Genomic DNA, 23,398 nt, shown 5'->3' with positions numbered 1-23,398 from the left:
ATTTAGATGTAATATGATGAGAAATGGAGACATCAATTATTTGGGTTTATCATACATTAACAAAGAAAAACAAGAACTGAATTTTTGCTGAATTGGAGACAGTATGCTTCCTATTTATAACAGACTTGGGACTCAAATAGGTATTAGATTCAGTTACAATGTAGAAAAGTACACAAAATAACACTTCTTGTGTACCTGTGTGCTTTACTATGTCTTGAAAACTCATATCTGTCATATTTTCCCCCCTTTGTAAAAATTACATTTACTTATTGGAGGCATTTTATAAAACATAGCAAAATTTCAGTTCTTAATCAGAGCCAGAAATGAAATTTAATGATCTCAGACAAAAGAAGGTAATAAGGGGTGAGGGCAGGATCATTGCTCTAACCCTATATGAAGACCGTCTGGAAGTTTATTCAATAAATGAAACGTTCCTAGAATCCTAGTCATTTTCAGACATGTAACAGAAATAACAAAATTTAAATAATACAGACATACATGAGGTGAATCTGTCTATATTTTAAATGTATTCACGATGATTTTTGCCATATAGAATGTGTCAATATTTTGCTTATGTACAAAGTTCAAGATAAATAAATTTGGACCCAAAACAGTGCTTGAATGCTAATTGTATAAACCACTCTCTTAATTATATAAGACTGAAAGTCAGCTAAGCAGATTAGAAGTCTACAAAATTGAAAGTTTACAAAAGGAAATGTAGGACTTAGTCTTAGGAACAGGGTTTTCAGCGTCAGCCTTAGTTTTGTATCTCTTGTTTCATACTTACATATTTGGTGATCTGGGATAAGTAGCTTTTCTGAGCCTCCAGAATTTTCACTATTATTAAAGGATATTTAAAAAGTTACCACAGTGGAATATAAGAAATAGTGAAAGAGTTTATAAGGGAAAGGAGGGGAATGGAATGGGAAAAATTAAGAGAGGAGACAAACCATGAGAGACTCCTAGCTTTGGGAAATGAATAAAGGGTTGCAGAAGGGGAGGTTGGTGGGGGGATGGGGTAACTGGGTGACGGGTAATGAGGAGGGCACTTGATGGGATGAGCACTGGGTGTTATACTATATGTTGGCAAATTGAATTTAAATGAAAAAAAGTAAAAACTAAAAACAAAACAAGACAAAAAGTTACCAGTATGATGTTCCTCTATTCTAGCTTTTTAAGCTAAAGGGCATAATTACACATCCTCTGTTGATGTCATATTTTTTTTTGATGTCATATTTTTCCTCCTTTTTCCGCTTCCCCTCTGTTTCCTTCTCCTTTTCCCCCTCTTCTTTAATCTTGGGAAACATAGCTAACACATTTAAAACAACACTTCCCTGAACCCTGGAAACACATCTAACAGAAAAGCATATAGAGAGAATGAGAGTCATCCAATTGCCATTTATTATGTGCTCATCCTTAGAAAAGTTATTTACCTTCTATAAGCCTAAGGTTAATCATCTTAAAAATGTAAATTATCGGGGCACCTGGGTGGCTCCGTGATCGAGTGTCTGCCTTTGGCTCAGGTCGTGATCCTGGGGTCCTGGGATCAAGTCCTACATCCGGCTCCCCAGAGGGAGCCTGCTTCTCCCTCTGCCTAAGTCTCTGCCTCTCTCATGAATAAATAAATAAAATCTTAAAAAGTGTAAATTATCACTGCCTTTCTTTTTTTTAAAGATTTTATTTATTTATTCATGAAAGAGAGAGAGAGAGAGAGGCAGAGACACAGACAGAGGAAGAAGCAAGCTCCACGCAGGGAGCCCGACATGGGACTCGATCCTGGGACTCCCGGATCACGCCCTGGGCCAAAGGCAGGGGCTAAACCACTGAACCACCCGGGGATTCCCTATCACTGCCTTTCTTAAAGAAATTTTTTCAAAGAGAAAAGGAGTCAATCTAAAGAAAGTGTCTGGCATGTGTTAAGGCTTCTGGAATGTTACTATCTAACCTCATATGGCTTCCTTCAATTACAGAGATGACTGTGATATAAACTAAATAGAATAGTGATCAAACAACATCCCCCTCACTTAAATTAGGAGTAAAAACTTGAGTGAAGGACAATTGAATTTGAACATTCTATCATTGTGTTAAGCAGTACTTGATTCACAGGCAGGGATGGCTGAGGCCTGAGGACTCAACAGAATACAGATGTCTAGGAAAGAAGAAAGTACGACTTTCTCTGGCTGAGGGTGAGAAGAAGAGGGATCTTTGGCAGCAGCTTGAAGTAGATTATGGAGCAAGGGACATTGTAGAGGTGTGGGAGAGATGGTTCTTCAAACTGGTGTCTGTGCCATGTTTCCTAAGATGGTGGCAAGAATGTCTGTCATTCCACATGCTCCTCAGGAATGTGACCTTGCCTCTAACCCATCAAAAAGATGTCTATTTTCCCTTTCATTGAATCTATCCAGAGTCCTTGTATTTATTTTTGGCCAATAAAATGCAGCAGAAGTAATGTTGCAGAGTTTCTAAGGCTGTGTGCTAGGAAGTCTTCAGTTTTCACCTTGACCTCTTGGAATTCTCCTCTTTTGGAGCTCAGTTGACATGCTGTGAGCAGCACAGGCAGTGATATGGAAAGGCCCACATGGAGAATTGAGTCTCCTTGCTGCCAGCTCCAACTGAGCTCCCAGTCAGTAGCATGCATCAACCTTTAGTATGTACAACTGAGGCTATTTTTACACTTTTGACCATCCCAGCACTCCAGCTGAGACCATTTGAAACAAAAAACACCTAGCCAAACCATAGAATCATGACAAACAATAATAATAAACTGTTGATGTTTTGAGCCTTTATGTTTGGGGTGATTTGTTATGGAGCAGTAGGTAACCAAACACTGCCTACATTTGGTTTGGTAGAATATGGAAAAGACTATGTATATATTTGTGAAAGCTCTCAAGAGCTGATGAACTGTGACACCCTGGCCTACCTCATGAAAGGATATCTTTTATATGGGGACCTTTCAGAAAAAAGACACACATTATATTTCAAAATTCTAAAAGACATGGAGTTGCTTACAGATGCTACTACATAGTTAATGAGTTTTAGAGCCAAATGTCTGCATAGGATACTCTATTTTTTTTAAGAGTGGTAAGAATGGTCCCATGGTTTTGAAACATAAAGAAAGGAATGAAATGGCCTCTTTCCCTCTGATTATTTCATATCCTGGACTGACTTCTTTCATTTTGGAAGGAAGAATTTGATCAACATCCAGGGAGTGCTACAGTATTCTATAATCACCAATAGATCCTTACTATCAAATCCAATGAAAAAGACTGTATACACTACTGCTACAATTCAATTTGTTACACAGCAGAAGTAATGGAGAAGAGAAGGAAAGAAATCTTAGAATAAGAAAATAACATACTATATTTTATTAGAGAGAAAAGATTCTGACTATTGGATATTGGGTACCTTATTGTCATGATTACATCTCTAGAATGGGATATACAGTTGTTCCAGACAGTCAAAATAACATTCATTAACATTCAGTATATTCATTTCCCTGTTAGCAAAGATGTTGATGTCAGCATATCCAGAAATGTCAGGGAACCCAGTTCAGATATGATTTTATTATATTCACATAAAAGTGAGTTAAATTATTTGATGAAGGCCCACATTTAGAGATAAAAGAGAATTCCCAACAAGAGGGCAGCAATGAACCTGCAGAAATGCATGCAGAAAATTGTAGGCAGGAGCAGAGATACAAACAGCACATATATGTTTGTGTGTGTGTATTTACAGAACACTGCTGTCTCAGAACAATTCCTCTTTCAAAATATTATCTGTATCAGAGGCTTGCTGGCATAATTAAATGAATTGGCCATATAAAGAAGTTATCTTCCCTAATGGGCAGTCTTCATGGTGTTTTTGGTGGCCTCTGAATTCTATCAGGTATCTTGGGCATTTAAAAGATAAAATTAGGGGCACCTGGCTGGCCCTGTCTGTAGATCATGTGACTCTTGATCTTGGAGTTTTGAGTTTGAGCCCCACTTAGGGTGTAGAGATCACTTAAATAAATAAGACCTTTAAAAGATAATTATTATTTTTTAAAAAAGATTTTATTTATTTATTCATGAGAGACACACACAGAGAGGCAGAGACACAGACCGAGGGAGAGGCAGGCTTTCTGCAAAGAGCCCAATGTGGGACTTGATCTTGGGACTCCGGGATCATGCCCTGAGCTGAAGGCAGACACTCAACTGCTGAGCCACCTAGGCATCCCTAAAAGATAATTAAAGAAGAAAAATAACTAATAGAAGACATATATCAGGTGACTACTCTCTAAAGGCTTAATTTACTTATATAGAATTCTTGTCAAATTAATCCCTTGCACATAAAATAGTTTCTTCCCTCTCTTCTGAGAACTCAGAGTGCTTGCCAAAAATGGGGATCTCATTGATTTCCCTATTTCCGAATGCTTGGAAGTGCTTTGTCCTTTCATTGGATATCACTTAGGAACTGAGGCCCAGACAGCATTCTTGACTCTTGTCTCCTTCCTGCAGATTCATCATTATGCGTGATATTTCTACAATATATGAGCATTTTGAGACTCAAGGAATACTAGAACCTCCCAAGCCATATGTATTCATCATGTCAATCTAAAAGGTCCAAATGAGTTAGGAAAAGCACAGTGATTGAACTTTATCAGCCAACTTGTTCCATTATATGGAAATTATATTATATCGTATTCATGACATAAACATTGTTTAATTTTCTTTTTGTTGTCACATTTCTAAAAGTTCCCTATGATATGTCGTGTTATTGAGTTCATGGCAGAGTTATTTCTGCTAAAAAAGAGAAGAGATGGAGTGGGAAAAATTAATGTGTTAAATTTTCAGACAGAATGGTTGGATGCATTACATTCCATATGCTTTCCTTTGAAACCTGGACAACAATTCCTTTGTACAGATCAGGAAGTTAGATCTTAGAGATACTAAGTAAACTTTCCAAGTTTACATGCCTTAAATGAGTGGCAGAACAGGAATTTTAACTCATGTTTGCTTATTTCCAAACCCTATGCTCTCCCCATGCTAATACCACGTTGATTTGTATTTAGATGGTAAGCTTTCAGAGTTTGAGGATTGTATAATTAGAATTAGCTTGATAAAGTATTCATGCCTCGATCATACATGTAAACACGTATTATGCTGTAGTTGGATAATAGGGCTTGGAACTCTGAAGAAAAGGCCTGTGAGAGAAATGATTTGGTTTGTCAGTGCCTTACATTTACTATGTGTACAGTAAGTATTTGTTGAGGAAATAAAAGAGAAAGAAAGAAAGAAGTTTATATTTGTTAGTCATTGGTTAGAAAATAAAGCTTAAAGAATATTTTTTAATTATGTGATTGAAAACAGAGTTGAGATAATTTTGTACAAGCTATATAATTAAATGCTTTTTATAAATAAAAGGAAATGGGAGCGCCTGAGTGGTTCAGTTGGTTGAGCGTCTGACTTTTGGTCTCAGTTTAGGTCATGATCTCAGGATTATAGGATCAAGCTCTGTGTTGGGATCCTGCTCAGCGTGAGGTCTGCTCTCTCCCTCTCCCTCTGCCCCTCCCGCCACTCATGCTCTCTCTCTCTCTCCTTCTCTCTAAAATAAATAAAACCTTTTAAAATAGGAAAACTTGTTTCTTTTGTTTATGTTGTGAAAATGATATTTTTAGTAGATATAATACATTGTACACTCAGCTAATGCAAGGTAAAAATTGTAACACTTTTAGTATTGTCTAGAACATAATAAACTGTGAACAAATATTACTCCTGACTCCCTGCTTTGTCTTTCCCATTAAATATATGATTTTAATATAAATTAAATAACAAATTTATTATAGAGAATATTTGAAGACGTTGACAGCAACACATGAAAATGTAAATACATTTTTAATAATCTGTGAGTTTCAGCATTATTTCTGAGATGTAGAATGGATTACCTGATAAATATGGGCGAAGGGAAAAATAACCATTATGCTGTTTCCTTTAATTTCATGTGCTATCCTTTCTCTTATATTACCTTCTAGTGGATCACTAGAAAAATAATTTCCTACTGAGTCCAAGAAATAAATGGCAGTCATGACTCCACTGCTTAGAAGACTGGAGATAGATCAGGGGTCCAAACAGCAGATCCATTACCAAGTTTTATATCATGGGCATGTTTCTTCCTCTGGGATGGCCTCATTTCTAAAATACAAAATGCTACATATTAGATTGGCAATAAGATATTGATATTATTTTGGTCAGAAATGCTCCAATATTGATAATTTCAAACAATTCATTTTAATGTAACAGTGGGTAGGAGTATAGGCTTGCTGTGATACAATGGAATATTACTCAGCTATTAGAAATGACAAATACCCACCATTTGCTTCAACGTGGATGGAACTGGAGGGTATTATGCTGAGTGAAGTAAGTCAGTCAGAGAAGGACAAACATTATATGTTCTCATTCATTTGGGGAATATAAATACTAGTGAAAGGGAAAATAAGGGAAGGGAGAAGAAATGTGTGGGAAATATCAGAAAGGGAGACAGAACGTAAAGACTGCTAGCTCTGGGAAACGAACTAGGGGTGGTAGAAGGGGAGGAGGGCGGGGGGTGGGAGTGAATGGGTGACGGGCACTGGGTGTTATTCTGTATGTTAGTAAATTGAACACCAATAAAAAATAAAAATAAAAAAAAATAAAAACAATCCCTGAAAAAAAAAAAAAAAAAAAAGACCTGGGTTTGACACTGGGTTCCACATCAAACCAATTGAATCTTCTGTACCTCAAGTTTCTTACCTTTCAAATGGGGGATAAGAACAGTATCTACACCACTATGTGTAGTTGAGAATTAAGCATGTTAATGTAAGTTAAATGTTAGATACATTGCAAATGCTCAATAAGTATTAGCTACATTTATTGTTGTAGTTGTTGTTGTTATTCTTGACTTTCCAGAGAGTAATAATGGAGGAAATGTTACTTTTGAGCTATTAAAATATTCTATGAAGCAACAATATTAAAACAGGATAAGACTGATGGAAAAATCTGAGATACCATTTAGTAGAACAGAATAAAAGCTCAGTCCCAAAAAGGTCTTAAATGTGATAAACTTGGTATTTCTTTTTTTAAAGATTTTATTTATTTATTTGAGAGAGAGAGACAGAGACAGAGAGGCAGAGACAAAGATAATGAGAGGGAGCACAATTGGGGAGGAGAAGGAGAAGCAGGCTCTCCACTGAGCAGGGAGCCTTATGTGGGGCTTGATCACAAGGCCCTAGGATCATGACCTGAGCCGAAGGCAGACACTTGACCAACTGATCCAGCCAGGTATCTCTAAACTTGATATTTCTAACCAGTAGGTAACATGTACTATTCACAAAGTGCTGTTGGGTTTGTTGGTAAATTTTTCATTAAAAAATGTTTTCTCATTAAAAAATGTAACATTTGATCCTCTTCTCACACCATAAAATATGAAGTTAAAACACCACCATAGTACTCATACAAAAACTAATATACAGCTTAATGGTAAGGAATTTTTAAAAACGCAGAAGTGTAATCAAAGTATACAGTATGTATTTTATGTGTTTGGCACTCAAATTCATTAGTGGTTTCTAATGAAGCAAAAATGAAATATCTCACATCTCATAGACAAGCAAAAATTAGAGTGCTGGATAATGTCAAGTGTTACTGGGAGCTATGGGGACTTGTCACACTGCTGGGAGAAGTATATATTAGTGCATTCATTCTGGAGCTCAATATAGAAGTGCTTCATCATAGCAAGGATACACATGCTCAATGACTCAGTAATTCCGCTCCTGGATGTATATCTCTGAATCATTTTTTATATAGCTAAATAAGGGAATATGTATAAGGATATATTTGTGGTGGTGGGAAATTGAAGGCAAGTTGGAGGTCTATCACAGGTAAAGTGGGAAATACATGTCTGTCTTTTAGAATCATTGCTGATTTCTGTTTCTGATACCTAGCTCTTTGCCATCCATAAATCAGCTCTATCATCAAGTCACTGAACCCCTTCTAGCTTGTTTTCTCAACCAAAAATAAGGAAACCGGATTGATCAAGGTGTCTTATCCTTTTTACATCCTCTGATGTATTATTTCAATGGATAGTCTATATACCTTTATGTTTTCATGCCTTTGCCCTTTTAATATTAGAATATTGGACAATAACTTTGAATAGCAGTTTAAATATTAGGAGTTTGCCTCTCTTTCAAAGAAATCTTTTTAAAAAAGATTTTATATATTTATTCATGAGAGACAGAGAGAATGAGAGAGAGAGGCAGAGACACAGGCAGAGGGAGAAGCAGGCTCCTGAAGGGAGCCCGAAGTGAGACTCGATCCCGGGTCTCCAGAATCACACCCTTGGCTGAAGGCGGCGCTAAACCGCTGAGCCACCTGGCTGCCCCAAAGAAATCTTTACTGTAAGATCTTTATGTAATAAGAATGACCAGTTCATAATTCACTTATTCAGAATGCTGTAAATGGAGATAGCTTAATAGAAAGTATAACTACAGAAAAATATAGAACATGAGAGAGTAGAAAATGGTTTGTTTATTTATTTATTTATTTATTTATTTATTTATTTATTTATTGTCAATTTGCCAACATATAGTATAACACCCAGTGTTCATCTGATCATGGGCCCTCCTTAATGCTCATCACCTAGTTACCCTATCCCCCCACCAACCCCTCCCTTCTATAATCCTTTATTTATTTTCCAGAGTCAGGATTCTCTCATGGTTTGTCTTCCTTTCTAAGTTTTCACCACTCAGTTTCCCCCCTTCCCTTATGGTCCCTTTCACTATTATATTTCACATATGAGTGAAACCATATGATAATTGTTTTTCTCTGATTGACCTATTTAACTCAGCATAATACCTTCCAGTTCCATCCATGTCAATGTAAATGGTAGGTATTCATCTTTTCTGATGTCTGAGTAATATTCCATGAGATATATATATATATATATATATATATATATCTCACATCTTCTTTATCCATTTATATATATTTATATATATATATCCGTTTTATTTATATATAAATCATATCTTCTTTATCCATTCATCTGTCGAAGTACATCATGGCTCTTTCCACAGCTTGGCAATTGTGGACATTGCTCCTATGAAAATTGAGGTCCAGGTGTTCCTTTCATTTCACTACATCTGTATCTTTGGGGTAAATATCCAGTAGTGCAATTTCTGGGTTGTAGGGTAGCTTTATTTTTAACTTTTTGAGGAACCTCCACACTGCTTTCCCAGAGTGGCTGTACCACTTTGCATTCCTACCAACAATGCGAGAGGGTTCCCCTTTCTCCACATCCTTGCCAACACTTGTTGTTTCCTGTCTTGTTAATTTTAGCTATTCTTGGGATGCCTGGGTGGCTCAATGGTTGAGCATCTGCCTTTGGTTCAGGGCATGATCACCGGGTTGTGGGATTGAGTCTCGCATCAGGCTCCCTGTGGGGAGCTTGCTTCTTCCTCTGCCTGTGTCTCTGCCTCTCTCTCTGTGTCTCTCATGAATAAATAAATAAAATCTTTAAAAAATACTTAAGCCATTCTCAATGGTGTAAAGCAGTATATCATTGTGGTTTTGATTTGTGTTTCCCTGATGGCAAGTGATGTGGAGCATTTTTTCATAAGCCTGCTGGCCATGTGTAGGTATTTGGAGAAATGTCTGTTCATGTTTTCTGCCCATTTCATGATTGTATTGTTTGTTTTTTGGGTGTTGAGTTTGATAAGTTCTTTATAGTTCTCGGATACTAGCTCTTTATCTGATATGTTATTTGCAAATATCTTCTCCCATTCTGTAGGTTGTCTCTTAGTTTTGTTGACTGTTTTTTTTTTTTTTTTTTTGCTATGCAGCAGCTTTTTCTCTTGATGAAGTTCCAATAGTTCATCTTTGCTTTTGTTTTCCTTGCCTTCATTAGAAAATAGTATTTTGTTGGGTACTGAAATTTGACTTGAAAAATGGTCAGAGGGAACTAGTGTAAAACTGAGTTTATCATGGCAATCCCTTTTTTCCCTTATTTTCCTTCTTATTTTGTATCTTGGCCACTTAAAAGCTTTATTTTAAATTCCAAATCACAAAAAATAATATATGGTAAAGCATGAAAAAAATGTTGATGGTAATTTTAAAAATTTCAATTATTCTAGGAGTGTCTGAAGTAAAATGTGAAAGTCTAGCTCTCATAACCAAACAGTATTATGTAATGTCTGTGTCTACTTCTTGAAAATTCTCATATAATATAATGAAACAAACCTAACTTTTCATGCCTCTTTGTATAGAATCTGGGTGAGTAGTACTGTTTTCAGAGGGACTTTTCTGTGCCAAACTATTTGCTGAAAAAGAAAGAAGAGCTTACGTTCAAGTAGGAAAAGTAATGGCTCTGTTTCCAGAGTCTGAAGCAGAATGTCTGGAATTGCTTAACTGCTTTCTGCCTCAGTCATCTGGTCCTTATATAAACCTTTTACTATTTAGAAGTTTTGCGTGGGGACCAATCCAGTTCAATCCAGCACCAAAATCAACAATCTCTGCTCCAGTCATTTGTTTGAAACCTTCTGTCTCTTAGACACCAAAAATGAAAGTACCAATTTTTAGGTTTCAAAAGAGGTGCTAAGCATCCAGAGCAGGCATCTGCACTGTCTTGAAAATTCCAAGCACTTTCTCTTTATCAAGGAATTTTTGGCAATGAGTGTTCAGATAATAAAATAGAGACATATCTTTCTTTCAGAAGATCCTTGTGATCAATGGACAGAACAGTCTCCTTGTGCTGAGGAGGTAAAGTAGGAGAGCATTTGACCCACAAATTGGTTCAATGAGAACTTGGATTAACTCTGGCTAAATGTGGTGCTGGGCTGCTGGTACAATTTGTCTCTTAACTATAATACAAGGATTTTAAAAACAGTTTTATATATTCTTCATCAAATCGTCACTGTAATCCAAGGTGACTGACTTCAAATCCTGTGCCCCATGCTGTTTTACAATGTGCTAATGTTTAATATTGCCATTCACTACTGACCACTCTGAGGTATATTTACTATTATTGTGACCTTAAAGCTGCTGCTTAGTGGAATCTAAGGCCTGCACTTTCTAACAAGACATCAGTACAGCCATGCTTCTCACTTCCCTGAGGCTTTTTTTCATTTAATTCCAGTTTATGGACTTTAAATTGGTACAACTTTTCTGGGTAGCAGGTAGGGAATTAAATTAAGCATGTGTATACCATTTGAGGCAGCAATTCCATGTCTTGAAATGTACCCTAAGGAAATAGTTAAGAATGTGCACAGGAGCATGGAAACAATAAAATTCATCAACCTAAATACCTAATTTTGGTCTTTACTACATATGTAAATTTATGGAAAGATAAAAAGAAAAAAGGATATCTACCAATGAAGGGGTATATGGAAATATAGATAATTGTTCTAGAAACATACAAATACACATGAGCACTCATGAGTATACACATGAAATTAGTCATCAAGTTCTATTCATAAAAACGTAAAAAGTACCCATATGGGTTTCAGGGGCACAAGGAGGACAAACTCATAAATGAGCTAGATCTGTTCTAAACCCAGTTGTGAAATGTCTTCTTTAGCAATAGAAACTGACAGTGTCATTCATCTCACCATTATTTACTATAAGAAAAATGCATTAGATGTGTGGTAAGATTATGAAAGATTTATATTCTTTTGATCTTTTGTATTAATTTTTCCTTTATGGGGAAGTGTTATGAGATAAACATAAATTACAGAATGAAGATCTATCAGTCAAAAATTGTGAGTTTCACATTAATATAAGTACACAAGTTCCTGTAATTTTATTTTATTTTTAATTTTTTAAAAAAGATTTTATTTATTTATTCATGAGACACACACACACACACAGAGAGAGAGAGAGAGAGAGAGAGAGAATGGCAGAGACACAGGCAGAGGAAGAAGCAGGCTCCATGCAGGAAGCCCGATGTGGGACTTGATCCCAGGACTCCCAGGATCACAACCTGAGCCAAAGGCAGACGCTCAACCTCTGAGCCACCTAGGCATCCCACTTTTATAATTGTAATAGCATGTGGAAACTCATTTGGTATGCCCTAAATCAAATTAAATTATAGTGAAATTATAAAGGGGTGAGGATATTCTTTGGTATAGCAAAAATCAGCACTAAGAATCCATATCACTTTTGAACATAAATAAAAATACAGACATGAAGACTTAGAGGTGGAACACATTACAGCAGTAAACAAAACCCCACAGATATCACCCTCACTCTCCTTCAGCTTGTAACCTAAAGGGTGAATAGTGAATCCAGCAGTAATTATGAAGATTGTAACTACTATGATAGGGGATGTCAATTTACTGTGGGAGCAGAGTAGATAGCACAATTACCCGACTGGGCTTGGGTGTGTTGGGGAGGCTTCCCACAGGAAGTGATGTTTAATCTAGGACCTGAGGGATAGCAAGACTTTAGCTTAGTAAAGAGAGGGCAGGGCTAATCTGAGACCCTAGCCAAATATAAAAGTCAGGAAATACTCTATGACCTGCTTTATCCCCAGGGAAATCCTGTGTGGAAATCCACTCCCAGGAGTTGGGCATGTCCGGAAAGGTGCGTGAAACTTAACCGTACAATTGTAGAAAGTGCCTGAACTCTGCAGCTCATGCCCAGGAGAGAAACCATGAATGAGACTTCCCAAGATCTGTCTCTTTCTACACCATCTTGGCAGTGAGCTCTAGTTAGAAGGACATAAATCACAGATAGTAGCCACAATTGTTGTTGAGAGTTGCTCAACACAACAAACAGAACAATAGAGTTGCTGAATATTATGTTGTACACATGAAACTAATGTAACATTGTGTGTCAGCTATACTCAAAAAAAGTGAATGTATAAGTGAGAAGGTAGCTGAAATGCTCAAAACATCAGGATGATTCTATTCTACTACTGCCCCCTTCTCTTTAGGAATGTCTTCCAGGATTCCTGGACTCTGGTTTATGCTAGTAGGCTACAGTGTCTGAGCTGGGTCACATGTGTATAGGTGAACACTAACACTGGGCATATATTTTTTTTACTTCTTTTGCAATTGCGATTTTGTTTGAGTCCTTTCTTTCTTTCTTTTTTTTTTTTTGTTTGTTTTGATGAATCTTGCTAGATGTTATCAATTTAGTTGATCTTTTCAAAGAGCCAGATCCTGGTTTCTTTGTTCTATTGTTTTTTTTTTTTTTTTTTGATTACTGATTTAATCCCCTTGCTGGAAATTGGCCTGTTCAAATTTTTTATTTCTTCCTGCTTCAGTTTTGGAAGGTTATACATTTCTAATAGTTTATCCATCCCTTTTAAAGGGTATAATTTGCTGGCATATAGCTTTTCATAATATTCTCTCACAATTGTTTTTTTTTTAAGTTTCTATATCATTTATTTCTGCCTTAATCTTTATTATTTCCTTCCTTCTTCTGGTTTTGGCTTTTGTTTGTTCTTCTTCCAGCTCCTTTAGGTGTTCGGTTAGTTTCTTTACTTGATATTTTTTCTTGCTTCTTGAGGTAGGCTTGTACTGCTCTATACTTCCCTCTTAAAACCACTTTTGCTTCATCCCAAAGGTTTTGAACCATTGTGTTTTCATTTTCACTTGTGTCCTTGTAGTTTTTTATTTCTTCTTTAATTTCTTGGTTGACACATTCATTGTTTAGTAGTATGTTATTTAACCTCCATGTATTTGTGGTCTTTCCAGATTTTTTCTTATGATTGACTTCTAGTTTCATAGCATTGTACTCAGGAAAGATGCATGGTATGACTTCTATCTTTTTTTTTAATTTGCTGAAGCTTGTTTTATGGTAATATGTGATCTATTCTGGAGAATGTTCCACACACACACATCTCCTAAGATGGGTTGGGGTTGCCTATTTATCCTCTCTCATGTCATAGGCAGTTCCTAAGTTCATTAGCAATATCTTGCTCTAGTATACTTCCAGAAAGTTCTGTCTGGTTGATGGAGCACGAACAGCTTTCTCATTCCCCAGATTCCTGCTCTGTGATATTCAAGCTGCAGCCCACATTAATGACAATGGTTATTTTTGTAAATTTTATTGAAAAAAATAGTTTCTAGTAATAAAAATCAACAATACTTGAAAAATTAGATTAGAAAGCAGATATATAACATAATCCCAATCCATGTCAAAAGATAAATATGGATGGAAACTTCCTGAAGAGATAAACACATAGTCTCATTTTCTACTATCTCCAAAGTCTCTCATTTATTCATTCATCCTTCCATTCATCATGTAGTGTTTGAATGTCTCCTGTGTGCCTCCCACTGCCAGCCTAAATCTTGGCTTCCTGACCTCATTTTTCCTGTGTTCCAGAAGTATAATAGTCTACACTCCACTAGATCTGCCCAGTGTTAGTGCTCACTTATACACATGTGACCCAGCTCAGACACGGTAGCCTACTAGCAATTTAATAATCAAAAAAACCCCAACAAACAAAGTACAGGACCAGACAACTTCACAGGTGAGTTCTACCAAGCATTTGAAGAAGAATTAATACCTAATCTTCTCAAACTATTCCAAAAAAATAGAAGAGGAAGAAAACCCCCAAATTCATTCTATGAGGCCAGTATCACCCTGATACCACAACCAGATAAGGATACCACACACACACACACACACACACACACACACACACACACACAAACACAGAGAGAAAGAACTACAGGACAATATCTCTGATGAGCATGGATGCAAAATAATCTCAATATAATATTAGCAAACCAAATCTAACAATACATGAAAAAAGTCATTCACCATGATCGAGTGGGATTTATTCATGGGATGCAAGAGTGGTTAAATATTTGCAAATCAATCAGCATGATACATCACATCAATAAGTGAAAGGGTCAAACCATATGATCATTTCAATAGATGCAGAAAAAGCATCTGACAAAGTATAACATCCATTCATTATAAGAACTCTTAACAAAGTAGGTCTAAAGGGAACATACCTCAACATAATAAAGGCCATATATGAAAAACCCACAACCTCATAGTCAATGGGGAAAAGTTGACTCACTGGGCTTTCCCCCTACAGAGACTATATACATCTTAGAAAAGAGCATAGGCAGTAATGTCTTTGATATCAGCTGTAGCATCATTTTTTCTAACTATGTCTCTTGAGGCAAGAGAAATAAAAGCAAAAATAAACTGTTTGGACTACATCAAATAAAAACCTTCTGCATAGTGAAGGAAACAATCAACAAAACTGAAAGACAATGTACAGAATGGGAGAAGGTATTTGCAAATGACATATTTGATAAAGGGCTAGTATCTAAAATACATAGAGAATTTTTACAACTCCACATCCAAAAAGCAAATAATCCAATTTAAAAATGGCCAGAAGACACAAAGAAATATTTCTTTAAGGAAGACATCCAGATGGCTAACACACATGAAAAGATACTCAACATTACGGAGATGCAAATCAAAATACAATGAGATTCACCTCACACTTGTCAGAATGGCTACAAACAAAAACACAAGAAACAACAGATGTTGGCAAGGATGAAAAGAAAAAGAAACCCTTTTGCATTCTTTTTGGGAATGCAAACTGGTGCAGCTACTGTAGTAAATGGTATGGAGTTTCCTCAAAATGTTAAAAATAGAACTACACCAAGATACAGTAATAACACTACTGGGTATTCCTCCTCCTCCAATACAAAAACACTATTCAAAAGGATATATGCACATCGATGTTTATTGAAGCATTATTTACAATAGCCAAATTATTGAAGCAACCCAAGTATCCATCAATAGATGAAGGGATAAAGAAAAATGGTATATAAATATGATGGACTATTACTCAGCCATAAAAAGAATAAAATCTTGCCATTTGTAAGGGTATGGATGGAGCTAGACAGTATAATACTAAGTGAAATATATCTGTCAGAGACAAATGCCATATGGTTTCATTCATATTTGGCATTTAAGAAACAGAACAACTGAGCAAAGAAAAAAAGAGAAAGGCAAATCAAGAAACTGACTCTTAATTACAGAGAACAAACTGAGGCTTACCAGAGGGGATGTGGTTGGGGAAGTGAGTGAAATGGGTGATGGAGATTAAGGAGTGTGCTTGACATGAGTACCAGGTGTTGTATGGAATTGTTGAATCACTATATTGTATACCTGAAACTAATATAGCACTGTATGTTAACTAACTGTAATTAAAACAAAAAAGGAGATGTGTGTGTGTGTAAATATTTGGAGTTATATATTTTAACATCTTTTACACATATTGGTTTATTTTGAAATAAAAGATATTACTCTATAGTTTATAACTAGATTTTTCCCATTGTAAAGTATATTGTGAGCACCTTTCGATACCAATACATATATTTTGGGGCACCTGGGTGGCTCAGTGGTTGAGCGTCTGCCTTTGGCTCAGACGTGATTCTGGGATCCTGGGATGGAGTCCCACATCAGGCTCCCTGCAGGGAGCCTTGCTTCTCCCTCTGCCTATGTCTCTGCCTCTCTCTCTGTGTCTCTCATGAATAAATAAATAAAATCTTAAAAAAATACCCATATATTTTTCATGATCAGTTTTTTAAATTCAGTTTAAAACTAGCTGTTTCCTATGTGTTGAAAGTATCAATACAATTATTTTTCACATTATGAGATCAATATGTGCTTATTGAAATAAAATGAAATAGTATAGCAATACATTATTTGAAGGCAAAATTTAACTTCTATATTTATTTCACAATGCTTTAATCCATAAAGCCACTACTGTCAGTAGGCTATGTGTCCTTCCAGATGTTTTTCCTTGCTAATTACTTATTAACTTAAATATATCAACAGATTATATATACATGTAATTTTATATTCCTTTGCTGAAAAGGGGTTATTCATAATGTTCTGAAATTATATCCATAATATTCTGAAATATTCTGTTTTATTTTCATTTCTATAATTAATTGTAGTTGAATTCTTTCACTTTTTAAAAAAAGATTTTATTTATTTATTCATGAGAGAGAGACACACACACAGAGGCAGAGACAGAGGCAGAGGGAGAAGCAGGCTCCATGCAGGGAGCCCCATGCGGGGCTCAATCCTGGAACTCCAGGATCACACCCTGGGCCAAAGGTAGGCCCTAAACTGCTGAGCCACCCAGGGATCCTGAATTCTTTCACATTTTATTGCTAGTGTTCCTCTGTGAGATTTCTGCCTCTTAATAAGTATTTATAAATCTCCATTTATCTCCATTATTATTTATACATTTTTGATTTATAAGGCAATACAACAAGTGTTTGAAAATGCACTGGTGGGCATGCTTCACTGTCCTGATCATCTGTAGGTAAATTCCAGTGCCCTGAATAATTAGATTCAAAGCCTAGGAGGCTGCAGGTTAATTTGGAAAGATCTTGGCCCTAAGGGACAAATAGGTTTTGAGTGCCTCTGTTACTTATAAGCCTAGAGACTTGGGGCAAATCACTTAATCTATGAATCTTATAGACTTCATATGTTTACTATTTTTTAAAAAAATTTTTTAAATTTTATTTATGATAGTCACAGAGAGAGAGAGAGAGAGAGAGGCAGAGACACAGGCAGAGGGAGAAGCAGGCTCCATGCACCGGGAGCCTGACGTGGGATTCGATCCCCGGTCTCCAGGATCGCGCCCTGGGCCAAAGGCAGGCGCCAAACCGCTGCGCCACCCAGGGATCCCGACTTCATATGTTTAACGGCAATAATTCTAGTTACATTGAATGGTGATATTAAGAATACAGGAGATGAAATATAATGTTTATCCCATATAGTAGAAATTATATAAATGTTACATTCATTCTTCTTATTTCACCTTCCCAAATTGCAACACCAATACTTCTGCCTGAACCCAACACCATCTCAGGAACCAGCTAATTCATGTGACTCCTTGCTTAGCATAAGGTGCACATTTCAGCCCTACAATCATCAATACAAAATATTGTTGCATTAGTTATCATAACGTGTGATATAGATGACACATAAGAAAACAATCAAACCATTTCCTGTTGTTTCACTTTCCACGTTAATTTTAGAAGTTTCCCATTGAGTCCTGGAAAGACTAGATGCTACAGGAGAACAAAGCATAACAGCCAGTCTGTTTGAGAGATATTTGCATTGAGATTCAGGTCATTGAGTTGCAGTTATATTCAAGTCACTTATCTCCTTTCAACTTCATTTTCTTTTTTTTTTTTTCAACTTCATTTTCATAACAAAATAATGCTGTCTGTAAATTGTTAACGTGGATTTTGAATACACACAATGCATCACCATAAGTTTCCCAATAATCATGTGATCTTGCACAAGTTATTTAATCTAAGCCTTTGTTTTATCTCTAAACGGAGCATAATAGTATTACCTATTCTACATAGTGGTAGGGAAGAATTAAGTAGATATCACATGGAACAGTCTTAGCATAATAACTAGCACATAAGAGCTGTAATTTTAGCCATTATTGCTATTAATGTTCTTCTCATCCAAGGCCAGGATGTGAGGTAAGTGAGGCACCTAGAGCACACAATTTAAGGAGCCCTCACAGGATGGTACAAATGCTGATTCCACACATGGAGAATATGGAGTTTCTCTTTAAGTGGGAGGGCTTCTTTTAGACAGGCCCTACCCTAGTCCATAGCAGGATTTCAGGTGGATGCTCTATTTTTGCCTAGTAAGGAATCCAGAGAACTCTGAGCAACTGCAGGGTGTTTGGCACTGTGATTTTTCCCATATGTATTTTACCTAATTTATTCATCACTCATAACTCTGATGTGAATAACTGTCACCTCCATTTCACAGATTAGGAGACTAAGGCACAGAAAAATGAAGTACCTTGTTTTGGGCCATACATTCACTAAATGGGTAAAGATGAGAACAAGTGTCCTTTTCATTGCCAGCTCCATGTTTCTTCCAATATACAACAGAGCCTCGGCTGTAAATCCCACATTTGTAAACCAGGGTGTTTTCTTATTGTGTTAATGTGTAACAATATTGAAATGCATATGCTTTTTCTGATATGTAGGTCCTACTCCTTTCTCTTTCATTCACCAACTATCTTATTTTGGGCAAGTCATTGAACTTCTCTGGGCTCCATATTGTCACTTGTAAAAGAAAGTAAGTTAGATGTCATTGTCAAGAACTCCCTATTAGAAAAATATAAAAAATGAGACTATAAATCTTATGTTTTATATATACAGAATAACACATAAGGATATAGAGTAATGCAGGGTATATTTATTTGGAAATGTTCAGGATATAGAAAATATTTTTTTGGCTTTGAGTTGTTAAGAAAAAAAGCAAAACCTGAGTGTATTGGCTGTGACTATAAAATAATAACATTGGGGGGGATCCCTGGGTGGCTCAGCGGTTTGGCGCCTGCCTTCGGCCCAGGGGGTGATCCTGGAGTCCCGGAATCAAGTCCCACATCAGGTTCCCTGCATGGAGCCTGCTTCTCCCTCTGCCTGTGCCTCTGCCTCTCTCTCTCTCTCTGTCTCTCATGAATAAATAAATAAAATATTTTAAAAAAAATAAAATAAAAGAATTACATTGGTATTTTTTTTTGAGGATTATAAACTGATTTCGAATTCAGTTGCCAACGTCTTGATCAGTGATAATTTCATTGCACAGGCATATGGCTTTATGTGAATGGAGGTCTATTTTGAAGAACAAAACTGGTCTGCAGTTCAAATTCTGGCATTGGTGAGAAGAGACAGAGGTGTACCTCATTATTCCATTATCACTTGAATACAGAAAAAGTGAGCCTTGAGTATCGAAGAGGAGGATACCATAGATATGATGAGACGACAGCTAGATTATATCTCTTAAAGCAAAGGACTACTTCAGTTTGACGAGGACTTGAGTGAACTCTGAATGCTTAACTGTTCTATTTTGCAGTAAAATGGTAATCAAAAACTTTAATTCATGGGGATTTAAAGTTTTTCCACATTCTTCTCCCAAAGCTGGAATGGCATTCATAGTAATGAGTCTAAAACTTGTACCTTTTGCAGCAATTAGCTTCAAGATATCATATATTTGGGAACATTTGGGAACACTTGATTATAATATAGAGCTCATTTTTAACCTTCACAATCCTGGATGATTGGTAAGCAGGGCAAGTGGAATCAGATAAGTAAGATCAAAAGAGGTAAAGGAATTTACCCAAACTTGTCACAGAGATACTGAATTTGGTTTGTACAGATCCTGAAAGATCTCCCAACTTAGTTGGACTCTCCAGAAGCCACTCCAAGGAAGGCTTTTTTCCCCCCATGAGTGTCTTGCCTTTTAAGGAACAAAGGAAGAATGATTCTCTGATGTTAATATTTAGAAAGTAAAATAAGAAGACAGGAAAGCACATGAACATAAGAAATGCATGTATAATGCTATTTATTTTTACCTCCCTCCACTCCCCTCTAGAATTTCCTGTGCCCTTGGGAAGGGAACTCTAACTTGAAGCAGAAAAAAACAGTTATCTTCTAGGAGAGGACATTGGGCAAGAAGAATAACAGGAATTCTAAATTACATAGGTCACCCTTCCAGGGGTGAGGTAAGCCCAAATCTCTCCCAGAATCTACCACTGTGTTATGTCAAAAAGGGCTACATAGAAACCCTTTCTTTCTTTCTTTCTTTCTTTCTTTCTTTCTTTCTTTCTTTCTTTCTTTCTTTCTTTCTTTCTTCTTTCTTTCTTCTTTCTTTCTTTCTTTTATGAGAATTCACTATGCTCAGATCACGATTAGATCTCAACAAATATTTGTCCAACTTAGTTGCAATTAACTGACTCTTCAGTAAGGTTTTGTTGGTCTTGGTCAGCTATATTCAATTGAAACACTTTTAATAAAGGTAAGCACAAAGTTCTACAAACCCATGAATCGAAAACTCAGCTTGGCAAGATGGGACAAGTAGATAGACAAAAAGCAGAGGGAGTAGCTAAACATGAAATTTAAGATAGTCCACTAGACCACTACTTTATCTATGAGGAAATTTTGTATAGAAACGTAACACAGCTCAGGTAAAAATGTTTCTCTGAATAAATAGTTTCTGAATGAATGAATGAACAAAAGAGGTACAGATTTGGGAATCGTCATCAGGAGATAAAAAGAATATACTATTTCAATATTTAATATCCTTATAAAAATTTTCAAACATTTTGTTTAATAGTGTATATCCTGTTTCATAATGTTATTAAAAGGTACAACGTTTACTAGTGTTTCTTATAGAAATCAAGCCTTTTCTATTGCAGCAAAGGTAGTATATTGATATAATCGCCACCTGCTGGTCAGAGTTAGAACTACATCTCTCGATATCTGGAAGGAGGCTATACAAGGATTTGGGGAGGGAGGGGCCTCTGGTCTGACCCACCAAACAGAGCTTGCTGGAGGCTTGAATCGCACAGGCGGGCCCTCCTGCAGTATCAGATACTGTTTAGATCTCTGAGCTCTGGACAGGAAGTTCCACCCCTGTCTCAGATGAAGAGTAAGCTGCCAGTGTGAGTGTCCCTGAGGGAGTATCTGTGTGTTTGTGTGTGATGTGCATGTTTGTGCATATTTCGTATTTTGGGTCATATATTTTAGACACATTTGCTTTATAATATGTACTTACTCCTACACATAAGTGTGAATAAATAGGATCATATTATACATAGTGTATAATCTACTTTTTATGCTTAATAGTGAATGCTGTTCTAAGTGAGTAGTTCTATAACATTTGTATGAGCTAGATCATAACAAAACGTTTCTCATGCTTTGAGAATTGTATTTCAGTTACTTTTTTGAATTACAAAATTGATATAAGTGTACCTTAAGGACATCAAATCATAGAGAAATGTATAGAGATGAAACTGCTGTTTGCCCGCCTAAGATAAGTGTTCTTAATAGTGTTAATATATTGTACAAATGTTTTTATTCTAGTATAATGGTACTAGCATTTATAAGTACTTTTGTGCACATACATGCACAAAATCTATAGATGCATAAATAAATATGCAGCTATACATATCTATTATTCAGCAAAAAGAAAAGGAACAACATGCTAATCTGCACCTTTTCTTTTTTCTTATGAAATCTTAGGATTTTTATTTGTATTTCTTTCATTATTGTGATTGGGTTATCTTTTCACTGATTTGTTGCACTTTATGCACTTTATGAAAATTACAAGTTACCCTTTACCCATTTCTTACTAGTCAAAAAGAATTATTTATGTTGAGGATGACCATATAATTGATGGTTTGAATTGGGCAGTCTTGAGAATTAAGGTTGCACTGTTAAACAACAGACATAAATTGGGAGCATGTCAAACCATATGGTCACCTTCGGATGTATCATGATTATTAACTCAATATCTATATATATGTGAATAATTTTCCTTCTCATTTTGTATTTTGTTTTATTTTCTTGCAAGTATTTTAAAATCTTATTGATTTTTATTATTAAAAATAATAGATTAATTATAAATGGTTGAAGAATACACTGAGGTGGAGTAATTGCCAATCTACTGGGAAGTTAGACACAGAAAGCATTCAAAGCCCATGAGGCCACAGGAAGCAGAGATTAAAGGTCAGGTTTTAGAACAAATCCAGGTTTAGAGTCCCTGGTCTGTTATTCACAATATTACTAACCTGAATCTATTAGTTTGAGCTCTAGGTTATGAAAAGGATAGTAATCTCTCTCTTGAAAGTTTGTTTTCAGGATTAAATGAAATGAGATATGAAATTACTATGATATATATTGAATTTGATGAATGTTTATTTTCATCACCCAGGTCACTTTCCTAGTTGTTTAAAAGCCAGAGCTGCTTCTTCTTTTTTTAAAAATTTTTATTTATTTATTCATGAGAGACACAGAGATAGAGAGGCAGAGACACAAGTAGAGGGAGAAGCAGGCTTCATTCCATGCAGGGAGCCTGACGTGGGACCCAGGATCACACCCTGGGCCAAAGGAAGGCACTAAACCGCTGAGCCATGCAGGGATCCCAAAAGCTGGAGCTTCTGTACAAGCTCCACTCACTGTTTCAGGGATCAGCCACCTGATTCGGTCCCATATCCAGGTCCCTTGGCACAAGGGGCGAGATTTCATCTCCTTCGTCATCTTAATCACCCTGAGGGATTGTTGAATGGGTACCCAAAGGGGCAACAATGGCAGGAGAGTGTGATCCGGCCTTTTCTCCAGCCTTAGAAGCCCATCTTCCAGAAGGGATGCTGCTCTGTGTCTATTGTGGAGAGATGGCAAGAGCTGGAACCTCCATTCCTGCCTCTTAGAAGATTTATGTATGACTCTGGAAAATTTCTTTACTGTCTGTGAACCTGAATTCCTCTACTATAAAATGGAAAAAAATTGATACTTTTCCCATAGAGTTGCGTGGAGAAAACGAGAAAACTTAAAGAAGTGCTTGGCATATAGTATGCAACT

General features: G+C 36.3%; 1 pseudogene; it reads right to left on the bottom strand.

The window, feature by feature from the left end:
* LOC140628461 (small ribosomal subunit protein uS12-like) overlaps positions 1-23,077 on the bottom strand; it is a 29,239-nt pseudogene extending 6,162 nt beyond the window's left edge.
* Between the last annotated feature and the right edge of the window lie 321 nt (positions 23,078-23,398).

This window comes from Canis lupus, chromosome X (genome assembly GCF_048164855.1).
Source record: "Canis lupus baileyi chromosome X, mCanLup2.hap1, whole genome shotgun sequence".
NCBI classification, from domain to species: Eukaryota; Metazoa; Chordata; class Mammalia; order Carnivora; family Canidae; genus Canis; species Canis lupus.
Note: the sequence above shows the minus strand (reverse complement) of the source record. Positions and strands in the feature narration are given on the sequence as shown.